Source organism: Gobio gobio (genome assembly GCF_949357685.1).
Source record: "Gobio gobio genome assembly, chromosome: 14".
NCBI classification, from domain to species: domain Eukaryota; kingdom Metazoa; phylum Chordata; class Actinopteri; order Cypriniformes; family Gobionidae; genus Gobio; species Gobio gobio.
The window spans coordinates 27910460-27922902 of NC_137107.1; positions in this window are offsets into that span (position 1 = coordinate 27910460).

Consider the following 12443-nt stretch of genomic DNA (forward strand, 5'->3'; position numbering starts at 1 on the left):
TTTGTTGACTTCAGCTCCGCATTCAACACTGTCATCCCAACCAAGTTAATTGCCAAACTTGGAGACCTGGGCATCAACACTTCAATGTGTAACTGGATTTTGGACTTCCTAACTGACAGACCCCAGAATGTTCGATCAGGATCCACCTGCTCCACATCCATCACACTCAACACTGGTGTACCACAGGGCTGTGTGCTAAGTCCGTTTCTCTACTCCCTCTTCACCTCCGACTGCAAGCCTGTGTATGGAACTAATTCCATCGTCAAGTTTGCGGACGACACTACGGTGATTGGTCTCATCAGCAACAACGATGAGACTGCCTACAGGGAAGAGATCCAGCACCTGGCCACATGGTGCGCTGATAATAACCTGCTCCTCAACACCACCAAAACGAAGGAGCTCATCGTGGACTTCAGGAAGGAGTCAAGAGGCACACACGACACCATCCACATCAATGGAATGGCTGTTGAGCGTGTCTCCAGTTTCAAGTTCCTGGGGATCCACATCTCGGCGGACATGTCGTGGACGACCAACACCTCCAGCCTGGTCAAGAAGGCTCACCAGCGCCTCTTCTTCCTGAGGACACTGAGGAAGAATCAGCTCTCCTCGGCCATCCTGGTGAACTTCTACCGCTGCGCAATAGAAAGCATCCTGACCAACTGTGTGGCAGTGTGGTATGGGAGCTGCTCTGTTGCGGAGCGCAAGGCACTGCAGCGGGTGGTGAAAACTGCCCAGCGCATCACAGGGACTCCACTGCCTGCCATCGAACACATCCAGAGGAAACGCTGCCTGCATCGAGCTCGCAGCATCCTCAAGGACTCCTCGCACCCAGCCCACAGACTGTTTTCTCTCCTGCCCTCTGGCAGGCGTTTCAGGATCCACCGGACCAGGACCAGCAGATTAAAGAACAGTTTTTTCCCCAGAGCTGTCTCTTTACTGAACTCAAACCCCCGTTGATCCACTTCCCTCATAAACTGATAACTCTCCTACCTCACATCTGCCTTCACTTTGTTATTTGCACTACCGACTGTTTATCACAGTAACAACTGTTTACTTATGCATTCTGCACCACCATACCGTAACTGGATTATGCTCATCTGCACTGCCGACTGTATTTACAGTAACAATGTTTACATTTGCATTTTGCACCGTACTTCTAACTGGAATATGCAACCACTTTCCACTGCACTTTTACACTTTCTTTCGGATAGCTCTGTCCATAATTTATTGTACTAACTTAATCCACTGCTATATTCCTCATATTAGCCTAACATATTATTGTATACCTCTAACTGTAAATTCTGTTCAAGTAATAACCGTCTGTATATTTATTCATAGTACATAGTCACCTGTAAATTCTGTTTATAGTAATAGCCATCTGTATATTTATTCATAGTACATATTCACCTGTAAATTCTGTTTATAGTAATAGCCATCTGTATATTTATTCACTGTATATATTCATCTGTAAATTCAGTTCTACTTATAGTAATAACCATCTCTCTACTTATACATATTTATATATATTCAGAACATTTTTATGTCCTGCACTTACGCAACCATTGTATATATCCTGCACTTGCTGCTATTGCACTTCTGGTTAGACCTAAACTGCATTTCGTTGCCTTGTACTTGTACTTGTGTAATGACAATAAAGTTGAATCTAATCTAATCTAATCTAATCCTGACACCTGAGTCTGACACTGACAAATGAATAGCATGCTGACATGTAACAGTAAGTATTATGCACTGATCTCTGAAATGATAAATAAGCGTGTGTTTCATCTTTGTATAATATTGTGTTTTTGTGCTCTGAATTTGTAATGATTTAAATTATGGACTTAAAGTGCCACTTCTCAGCTGTTACTTTTAAACCTTGTAGAACAACTGAAGTAGGAATAACAGCTTTTTAGCCCAACTCCCCAGTTCCCAGAGTTTTATAGCGTCTAAGTATTCTTTTCTCTTGAGAATTTTGCAGAATGAATGTGCCATGTTCAGTATTTGCATATCTTTTGCATTTAATGTCTCTATCTCAAAGACTCTGGGGATCGTAGAACCATGGCTTATTTCAAGGAAGTTCAGAATGTCATCATTTATGTACAGTAGAAGTTTCTCAGTTATCCATGAAAATAGCCTTGCTGTAAAGCTAACAGTCTGCATTTTATACACATAGTATTGAGTAATTAAGAACCTATATTGTCGGTGCATACAATACGTTGTGTTGAAGATGGACTATGGAGTTTTTAAGCTTCTAAAAGGACACAAAACACCTTAAAAGTATCATAAAAGTGGTTCATATGACTGTACTTGAATAACAGACTGAATTGAAATCATTATTCACTGAGAATTGATGTATGTCCTAGTGCGTTAGTGCACATATCAGATCTTTTCAATGAGCTCCAGCTCCTATTCATTATATGCATGGGAAATTGCAACCTGCACAGAAGGAAAGAAAGCAAGTCATATGAATGTGGAACATTTTGGAAATGGTTTTGAAATCTCCTAATTTCGTGGTATCAGTGTCTAGGTGGCAGTAAGCATATGGAAATTATGTGCAGATGAGGTTATGCATAATAAATATGTGTTGTAAGCTCTGCGTATGGTTGCTTAATAGAGAAGAATGGAAATAGACATTGTGCATGTGCTCCCTGGGATTTATAAAGTATACAAGTTATATTTTTGCTTACATATTGTATAAATCTAAAAACGCTTAACTGTTATTGACAGATGAGGCAGTTTGAACTATATATGACCTGACAGCAAATTCTAAAAGCAAGTGTTGTTACTCATTTTACATTTCAAGAGGTTAGCCATTCATAGCAGAGGACATTTACTGTGTGCGTTTCATCATTTATTATCTAACATCCCAATAAAACAGATCAGAGGAATGTCAAACCTCTTTTTTCCCCCATCTCCTCAGTTTGATTGCATTTCTTAATCACGGAACGTGGCAGAGCAATAACTTACTGTCACTTTTCACTAGATAACGGATGACATCACACCACATGACCTTAGTATCACAGCACAATCCTTTAAACAGCTTCTTGACATTCTGACAGCGTTTATTCGCATGTCAAACACTCGCACTGAAATATTGCAGCTATTCTCTGCAAACAATTAACAGCTGTGTCACAGAAAGACAGCTCTGATCCAATTCTTCCAAGCACAATTGTTGTGCTTCACATCAGCTAAAAGACAAGGCATGTGCATTAAAAACCATCATTTGAAACGTTTGATTAAATCGTATCTAAATTGCAGGTAAAGCATTCAATAGAAAATCTCTCAGAGAGCTCCACTATTAATATACTCTATATATTTTGGACTGATATGACGTTATGATGTTGAATTTGAGATTCAACACTAGATGGCAGCATGAATCCACTATTGAAGTGTAGAAATTGTTGAATTACAGGAGTCCTAGGCCATATTTCTTCTAATGTCATCTTAGCTGACAAATTTCAACCCCCGCAAATACATGCAATACTTTAGAGATTAATTTCATTTACAGTACTCATCCTTCAATATGATTTTGTTGAATGTGAAAAGAGGGCAAGCTGTTGAAACTGATTTACTTTCTTTTATTATTTAATTTTACTTTTACTTTTTTTTTTTTTTATTGCAGAAAAGGGAGAATTGTTGTCATACAAACTGTATACTATTAGAGAAAACAGCATTATTATACATTAATACACTTGGATGGACACAAATAGTTGCTTTTTATGATGCAGATATGATGTGATTTTGTCAGTTTAAGCCCACATAAATGAAATTTAAAGGAGTAGTTCACCCAAAATGAAAATTATGCCAGGTTTGGAACAACTTGAGGGTGAGTAAATGATGATAGAATTTTCATTGTTGGGTGCAAGGTTATTATAGTTTTGCATTTTTAAATTAGTTATTATTTTATTATCGTTTTCGATTTTGCAACAAATTTCAGTTTAGTTTTAGTTCGTTTTATAAATTATTTTGCTAGTTTTAGTTTAGTTTTTATTTTGTAAACACATTTCTATTTAGTTTTTATATATTTCGTTTCAGTTTTAGTTTTAGTAATTATAGTTTAGCAGAGTTACCAGAACGCAGTGTAGAGACCCAACCAAGATTTTTAACTTCAGCAAAGTTTAATGTTTGCTCCGATTAGAGTTTACTCTTATGCAGACATCTTTATAATATAAATAAAATTATGTAATAAAGATTGTTTTATTTAATGCCATGCCAGCAGCTAAGGCTATATTCGTGGCAAAAATTAAATTACAAAATACAAATATCATATAAATACAAAAAAACCAAGCAAACAAACACGTCATATACAAGATTTTTTTTAAATCAACTTATGATAAAAAAAATCCAAAACCTTTTCATGCATAATCTTACTAAATAAGTTCTTAAGTGAAATAACTTCATAAAAGAGCATTCTTGTTTTAACCCAGGACAGTCCAACAAAATATGTTTAACAGAGAGGGGAATCTTACAAAACATGCATAAAGTTGGGTCTTTACCTTTAAGCAAAAAAGCTTGAGTCAAACTATGACCTATACGACAAAAAATGGTCTGAGATTGAACAAAGAACCAAATAAATGCAACGTAAAAATATGAAAGTAAAAATTATAAATTCCAGACAAACTCACACACACACACACACACACACACACACACATATGCATACAGCATATACACTTTATTATTTAATCACACTGTCTTCAGAACAGTTTGTGTTGGCTATAGTCAGATGACTTTAGCTGTGGTCACACTGCTATAAATAAATAAGCTTTTAATTATTTAACAATATTTCATCTTTAATATGAATGGGCATGTTTTTGTGAAATATCAGGACACAAATGTGTATAATGACATGGGTATTACAAAAAGAGGGTGAAATATGAGGACGTTCCCCATGTCCTCACTTTTCAAAATGCTTATAAATCATACAGAACAACGTTTTTTTCACAGAAAGTGAACTGCACAGTCTCCTGTGAGGGTTAGGTTTAGGGGCAGGGGCAGGGGCAGGGGCAGTGTGTGTGTGTGTGTGTGTGTGTGTATGTGTGTGTGTGTGTGTGTGTGTGTGTGTGTGTGTGTGTGTGTGTGTGTGTGTGTGTGTGTGTGTGTGTGTGTGTGTGTGTGTGTGTGTGTGTGTGTGTGTGTGTGTGTGTGTGTGTGTGTGTGTGTGTGTGTGTGTGTGTGTGTGTGTGTGTGTGTGTGTGTGTGTGTGTGTGTGTGTGTGTGTGTGTGTGTGATGGGTAGGTTTAGGGGCAGGGGCAGTGTAAGGGGATAGAAAATACGGTTTGTATGGTATAAAAACCATTACGCCTATATTGAATGTCCTCACATTTCACAAAAACAAACATGAGTGTGTCCTGGTATTCCCTACTTTGTGGGGAAATGTCTCCACACGGATGATAACATTATTAGTAGTAAATGATTTGTAAAAACAATGATAACACCTTTGAGCCTGTCAATATTATGCGAACATGAAATCTCAAACACACAGTAGCACTTGCTACTAGTTGCTGTTGAACCTGCGTCTCTCGTCGGCGCGTATGTATGGCGTTCTAAAAGCAGTGACTTGAAGTTCAACGTGCGTCTCATTACCTTGTGTCATGTCACATTTCAATGCCACGAACGCATTCTTTGTGAACATCCGTTTAGGACTAGCGAAGTGTGTTCACTGCACGCGTTGCGTCTCAGGACAGCGGTTAATCTCCTCAGCTCACTTCACGCGCTGTAGCTCCACAGACACACCCTCAACCGCTACAGGTCAGATTCTCCGCCACAGTAAAGAGAGCTTATTAAATACGAAAACGAATATTTATTTTGCTAATTATTATTTTATTTCAGTTAGTTTTTCAGTAAGAGTAGTTAGTTTCGTTTAGTTTTAGTTTTTCATTTATTATGATTTTTTAATTTTATTTCAGTTTACGAAAATGTTTTTTGACCAATAGTTTTAGTCTTCGTTTCAGTTTTCGTTTACGAAAATAACCTTGGTTGGGTGAAATATCCCTTTAAGGAGATTACATGGGCAATTGTTGCATCAATAGCAGCTTTGAACTGGATGTGCAATTTTGTCGATTTTTTATTTTGAGAACTGATCTCAAAAACGAGTTTGCGAGTACTACTTGTGGGCAGGGCGTGTACGTAATAGCGATAATGAAAATATTTTAATTAAAACACTGTTACGAAAATTAACGTTGACAAATAAAAATATGACATGCAAATATGTATATCAAAATATGAAAATATCAATAATGCATTAATGGGTGTGTCTCCAAAAAAAAAAAAAATAGGTCGTGCATCAGTATAGCGTTTTCACAAATCCTGGACATATTCTACTTCCGGCGACATGACAACGTCCTCATTGTTCAACATCACTACTGTTTTTTATCTTTCTGACATCTTTTTTTAATGTTATCTAAAATACATTATGATAAATACTTTGCTTGTTACATACATGCAATGTTTCAGCCTGTAAATAAATTATAAATGTTAGCTAGATAGATGTTCATTACCTGTCTAGCGATGTATGTTTGTGCTAAAATATAATTAAATAATGGTTTGTATTTTAAAATAACATCTATTGCATCTAGTGTGAGCTGGCTCACGTGATTTATGTTTTACGCTTCAGAACTTCTGTTAAAGGGTTAGTTCACCCAAAAATGAAAATTTGATGCTTTGAAATCGGTCATCACTATATAAGTCCTTATTTAGTTTTTTTTTTTGCGCACAAAAACTATTCTCGTCACTTCATAAAGTTATTGTAGAACCTGCACTGTATTGAGATGGACTTTGTAACGGCGTCTTTAGTACCTTTTATGGGTCTTGAGAGTGTAAAGTGCATTGTGCCAATGGAGGCCTTTCTGAGCCATCGGATTTCAACTAAAATATCTTCATTTGTGTTCCGAAGATGAACGGAGGTCTTACGGGAACGACATGAGGGTAAGTAATTAAGGACAGAATTTTCATTTTTGGGTGACCTAACCCTTTATGGGAACATAGTGAGCATTGAAGCACCTTGGTTTTCACTGTGCATTGTGGGGCTTTTTAGTGAGCAAAGGTTTCAGTGCACTGGTGGGATATTGCGATTGAGACAGCCCTTAAAGGGAACCTATTATGCCCCTTTTTACAAGATGTAATATAATGCCGCACTCCAGGCAACCCGTAACCCGTGTTTTTCCAACTTTCTACCCGTGAAAGTGCACTGGAAGGGCAGTCAAACCCATGACTTCCCACCCGTGAACTCGTGCTAGATCGATGTACTCCCAGTTACGAGCTCTGACGTCACATAGCCTGCAAAACAACAATGGCAGCCTCTATGGATGCAGTGTTTATGGAAGTCGTACACGGTATTTTACAAATAACGTAAAATAAAAGGTATAACAACTATTGTAGCAAAACCTTATGCGCCGTTTTTTCTCCTCAGTTTCCCTCAAATAAGCAAGGAGTAGCACCTTTTGGCGATAGAAATGATTTTAAATGAGCATAAGCACCATACGGTCTGCCATGCTTTGTTTACATCTAGCAACTGCAATTCCTTGCGCTCAGTTGGCGTGACTTTGCATGGAACGCTACAAAGTCATGAGTTTACTACACTGGTAAACTAAAGCCCGTTTTATATGACGCATCCTACGAGATTAATCAGATATCCTAGATACACAACATAATGTTATAATAACTATCATAACATTATAACTTGTATGCACAAAGACTCAAATGCAAGTGAACCTGAACTTTAAGTGCTAGCCAGAAAGTGTTACTCCCGTTGTGGATGCGTTCATCCCGTAAAAACAATGCTGACACGGGCAACTACAGCACAAATAATTTACAACATTCTCTTACAATAGTGTTCTCATTATAATGTTATGTACATGGCAGATTGGTGCTGCACATCTTGCACTTCACTGTATTTTCATTATCAAAGTGATTCCAGAAAAAATAAATATATATTTTTTTAAGATCATAGTTTTCATGGTCGATTCTCGTTGTCACATCTGAGTAGAACTACTCATGCAAATCCCCTAATTTTAACTATTGGAGGATTGATGTTGTGGAACTAGTTTCACAAGAACAGAAACACCCAAAAAATACTATAACTAGGAAACTGAAAAAGTATCTGAAAAGAAAGAGCAGTAACTTGTTTATCATGGAGCTGGTGTCTCTTCGGGTCTCACGTCCTGCCCATGGTTATAACACAACACTGTCTATGAAAAGCTAAAGAGGGAATCTAATCTCCAGAGACTTGTACCTCACAGACCCAATTATCTGCGCCTTCCTGCCTCTTTGTCCCTCAGCGGCAGATGAACACAGTGCAGCTGCACTGGAGATGAAGCTCGGGGAAGGACAAAAGAGACAACTGAGCTCTATACTTATTTTACACTTTCTATTCAATGTCTTTGAAACACAATCTGATTTTAAATATCATATAACTGTGGCCTTTTCCCCTCTGCTTTCATTGTGTACGTTTCACTATGTTCGCTTCGTTAACAAATGTATTGAGCAAAAAACAAACAAAAACAAACAAAAAAACAATGGTTTCAGCAATACGCACAGAGCAACAAGTAAAATGACAAGAACCTTTCCATAGCTTACAGGTAGTTTGCTTCAAAATGACAATCCACCTGCCTAATGGTCCTCTGCATGCTGCCAAAACCGCACCGGCTAGTTGAGGCATGGACTCTCCCTATAGTGAAAAAAAACTATGCTAAGTATACTTGCAGCAAGACTAATTATAAGTATACTTGAAGTCTGTTAATGATTAGTTAACTTGAAGTGTGCTATTTTGAAACAACTAATTCTGTATAGTATAGTATATTTTAGTTGTAAATAAGTTTTAAGTGTATTTAGTGTACTTTTATGTGCTTAATTGGAACAACTTTAAGTATAGGGACTAATTACATGCTTTATTAATGATATTAAATGTGCTTTATTTGTATTATAAGTATACTTTGTGTTATAAGTATACTTTATTTGTGTTTTAAGTACATTACAAATGAACTACCAGTGTCTTCATAACACACAAGCAATATACTATGAGTATATTATTTTTTTCAGGTTTATTTATTTACTTTATTTACCTTCCCTAAATACTAAAAATTATACACTTTGTAGTCAATAACAATATAATGTATTATTACTTTTGAATTACATAATGTCACACAATACAGTATTTTAAATGTGCTACCAAGGCTGTGAAGAGACATTCCATTAACAAGCCCAAAAACTTCACATGGTTTCAGCAAAACTAAACAAAATTATCTTATGTTTTTCATTAAAAGATAAAAAAAAAAACATATATTATTGGACCAATTCCACTGACCCTCTATAATATAACCCTCTAAATATAAATTACACATTATATTACATTTTCTGATGAGCTGAAAACACACAGACTGTTTTTTCCAGTGTTAAACTAGCAAAAGTGGATTCGGACACACCCTAAAGCCGCGTTTCCACCGCAGGAACTTTCCCAAGGAACTAGGAACTTTGGGGTGGTACTCGGTGTGTTTCGACCGCAGGAACCAGGGTCTAAATGAAGTTCCGGGTAAATATTTCCCCCTCCAAACGGCCCTGCTCCCGAGGTAGTACTTTTTCAAAGTTCAGGAACTTTCGGGGGTGGGACTTGGGCACTGAACATGCTGATTGGTTGAACTCACGCAGCATTTTATTTCAACCAGCATTTTTAAAAGTCTTTTGCGAGGTTCGTTCTGCGTTCAGTAAATATTAGTCTTGCTCTTTCTGTCCGATGGCGCGCGTTCGTCTCAGCAATCGCACGGTCAATATCCGTAATAGCTGATAATAACATACTTTGTCTAATTTTGAATAATCTAGCTTTACGAGCTTTCAGAATACGCTTTAGTATCAGTGCTCGTCTCTTTTCCGCCGTTTTGTTAATGACCTCTTTAGTAAACCAATACATAACCAGCAAAAGCAGCGCTGCTTGAATCTCCTCCATACTTGTTAATGTTGTAGACAGTATCGCACAAAAATTATTACTGTCCATTGATGACTGGAACAGTCACGCGCAGTCCAACATCACCGGACTAATAATTTGCCTAATCTTCACGGTACTTTAGACCGCAGTGGAAACGCAGACAGTAGCAGGTCTGGGGGAAAAAAAGTTCCTGGTACAAATTGTTCCAGGTAATTTCGGTGGAAACAGGGCTTAGGTGTGCATGGGTGTGTTTTGGGCCTAACGTGCAATAAACCAATCAACCAGTCTCATCTCCCATTCCCTTTAAAAGCCAGTGCGCTTGCACCATGGCGGATTCGCTATTTAAATAACACAAAATATACTGTGGCATTTACTTTAGACCAGTTTTTTTTTTTTTTTGCACAGGTTTGCTCAAAATAGCAACGCACCAATAATACGCCTGAACACACCTTGTTTTCAGACCAGCACACCCATGGGCCAACAGAAGTAAACAACTTCATAAAAATGATAACTGTGTCGGCCTTAAACTAGCAAAAAACACTTGTGCCAGGTGTATGATCAAATTGTAATATTATTTTACTGTTTACTATATTTTTAAAGTAATTTCAGCCCTGATGAGCATAAGAAACTTCTAAAACTTTTAAAAATCTTGTCAATCTCAAATTTTTGTACAGTAAGCTAAATTGCCCCAAAATTGTATGCATTGTAAAAGTGTATTTTATGCACACAGACAAAATAAAGTCATAAAGGTTTGTAAAAACACGAGGATGTGTAAAATAGACATTTCATTTCTGGATGAACACAATCTTTTTAAGTTACTTAAGTTCAACATTGATTTGAAATTGTTCTGGTAAATTATGACACGGATTAAAGAACCAGAAAATATGTTTTACCTTGTCCGTAATTACAGTATGTTTCTATTTGCATATATATAGAAAAGCATTCAAGCATAGATGTAATAAATTGCACACAGCATTTAGACAAGTATTTTTTTCTATTTAGTAATTTTTTTTGTTTGTTTCATGCACATCAGCGTTTTATTGTGCTACTTGCTGTTGTGGATTACACAACCCTCTAATTACAGGTATACACATCGGTAGAGCAATAATTGCTGTACCAATTACAGTTAACATCTGATAACTGTGTAGTAGGCAGGTACAGTGGTATGATAATTATATGAGAAGCAGCAGCGGAGTTGCATGGTTCTGATGCGCTATCACTGCGCTTTGGAACGCCATTTTCAGTCTTTTACCTGTAACTCATTAGCAGAGAGATTTCCATAAAGATTAGACAATCAGATGAAATCTAGTATGAAATTATTCTCCCGATGTGAGTATATGGCCCTTGTTTATCTTGAGTCTCACACACCGTATGATATTACATCAGAAAATGTGTCCAGAATTGAATTATATGTGTTTGGATATGTGGAAAGATTCATTCTCCACAGCAAATATTCAACACAGAGCTAAATCGAACCAGTAACACATGCATCATGATATCTACCTATGATAATACCTGGGGGAAAAAGTTTGGTTCAGTCACAAGTAATGTGAAAAAATGCATTTTGATGGTACACAGTGTATTCTAGGTCAGTAAAAGATTTAGATGCTTCCTAGATTTGACACATTCTGCTCAACTCTTTTCCAATTAAATTTATGTCCTATATGAATCCATCTGTGAAACTCTGCGTTTCACATCATCAGATTTGCTTACCACTTTTACTTAAAGCCCCTCTAGTTTAACCGCTGTGAGCTATAGATGCTGAAAAAGTTGTCATTGCACCGAATGAATTACCTATCAAACCTAGTATATTGCTTCCATAGCCCGTCACATCAAATCATCCTCAGATAGACAAATCCATGAACACAGACCTTCTTTTATTCTGGTATGTGGCAGAATGTCCCAAATCTGATTTATTGGTGTTACTAAAGATACGAATACTTATTGCGCAAGAACAAAGTCTTTTTAAGGAAAGTAAGTTTACTTGGTGACCATCTTAGTAACACCCTTGGGCACTTGTTAGGTAGCAGATAGTCAAGTAGAGTGTATATGTACTAGAAAGACCTGTTTATATACTCATCAGTTTTGAGATTTTGGGCTATTTTGCTTCCATAAGGTATTCAGTGCACACATAGATTTCTGTTACAATACACTTTTTTTCACTGCAGAAATTGTTTAGATATACAGTGGCAAGAAAAAGTATGTGAACGCCTTGCAAAATCTGTGAAAATGTGAATAATTTTAACAAAATAAGAGAGATCTGAGAGATCTGAAAGGGAGAAGACAAGACAGGTTTTAGTAATGAGACATGAAACGTGGGGTTAATTCTAAGGGAGCGAGGGAGAAACAAACGATAAGAAACAGGGTTAACTTTCCTCGCTATGCGAAAAGGGCCAATGTATTTCTGGGAAAGCTTCTTGGATTCAACCCGGAGGGGCAGGTTCTTAGTGGATAACCAAACTCTTTGACCAGCTCGGAAGTTAGGGGCTCTCCGGCGGCGGCGATTAGCCTGGCTTTGGTATCT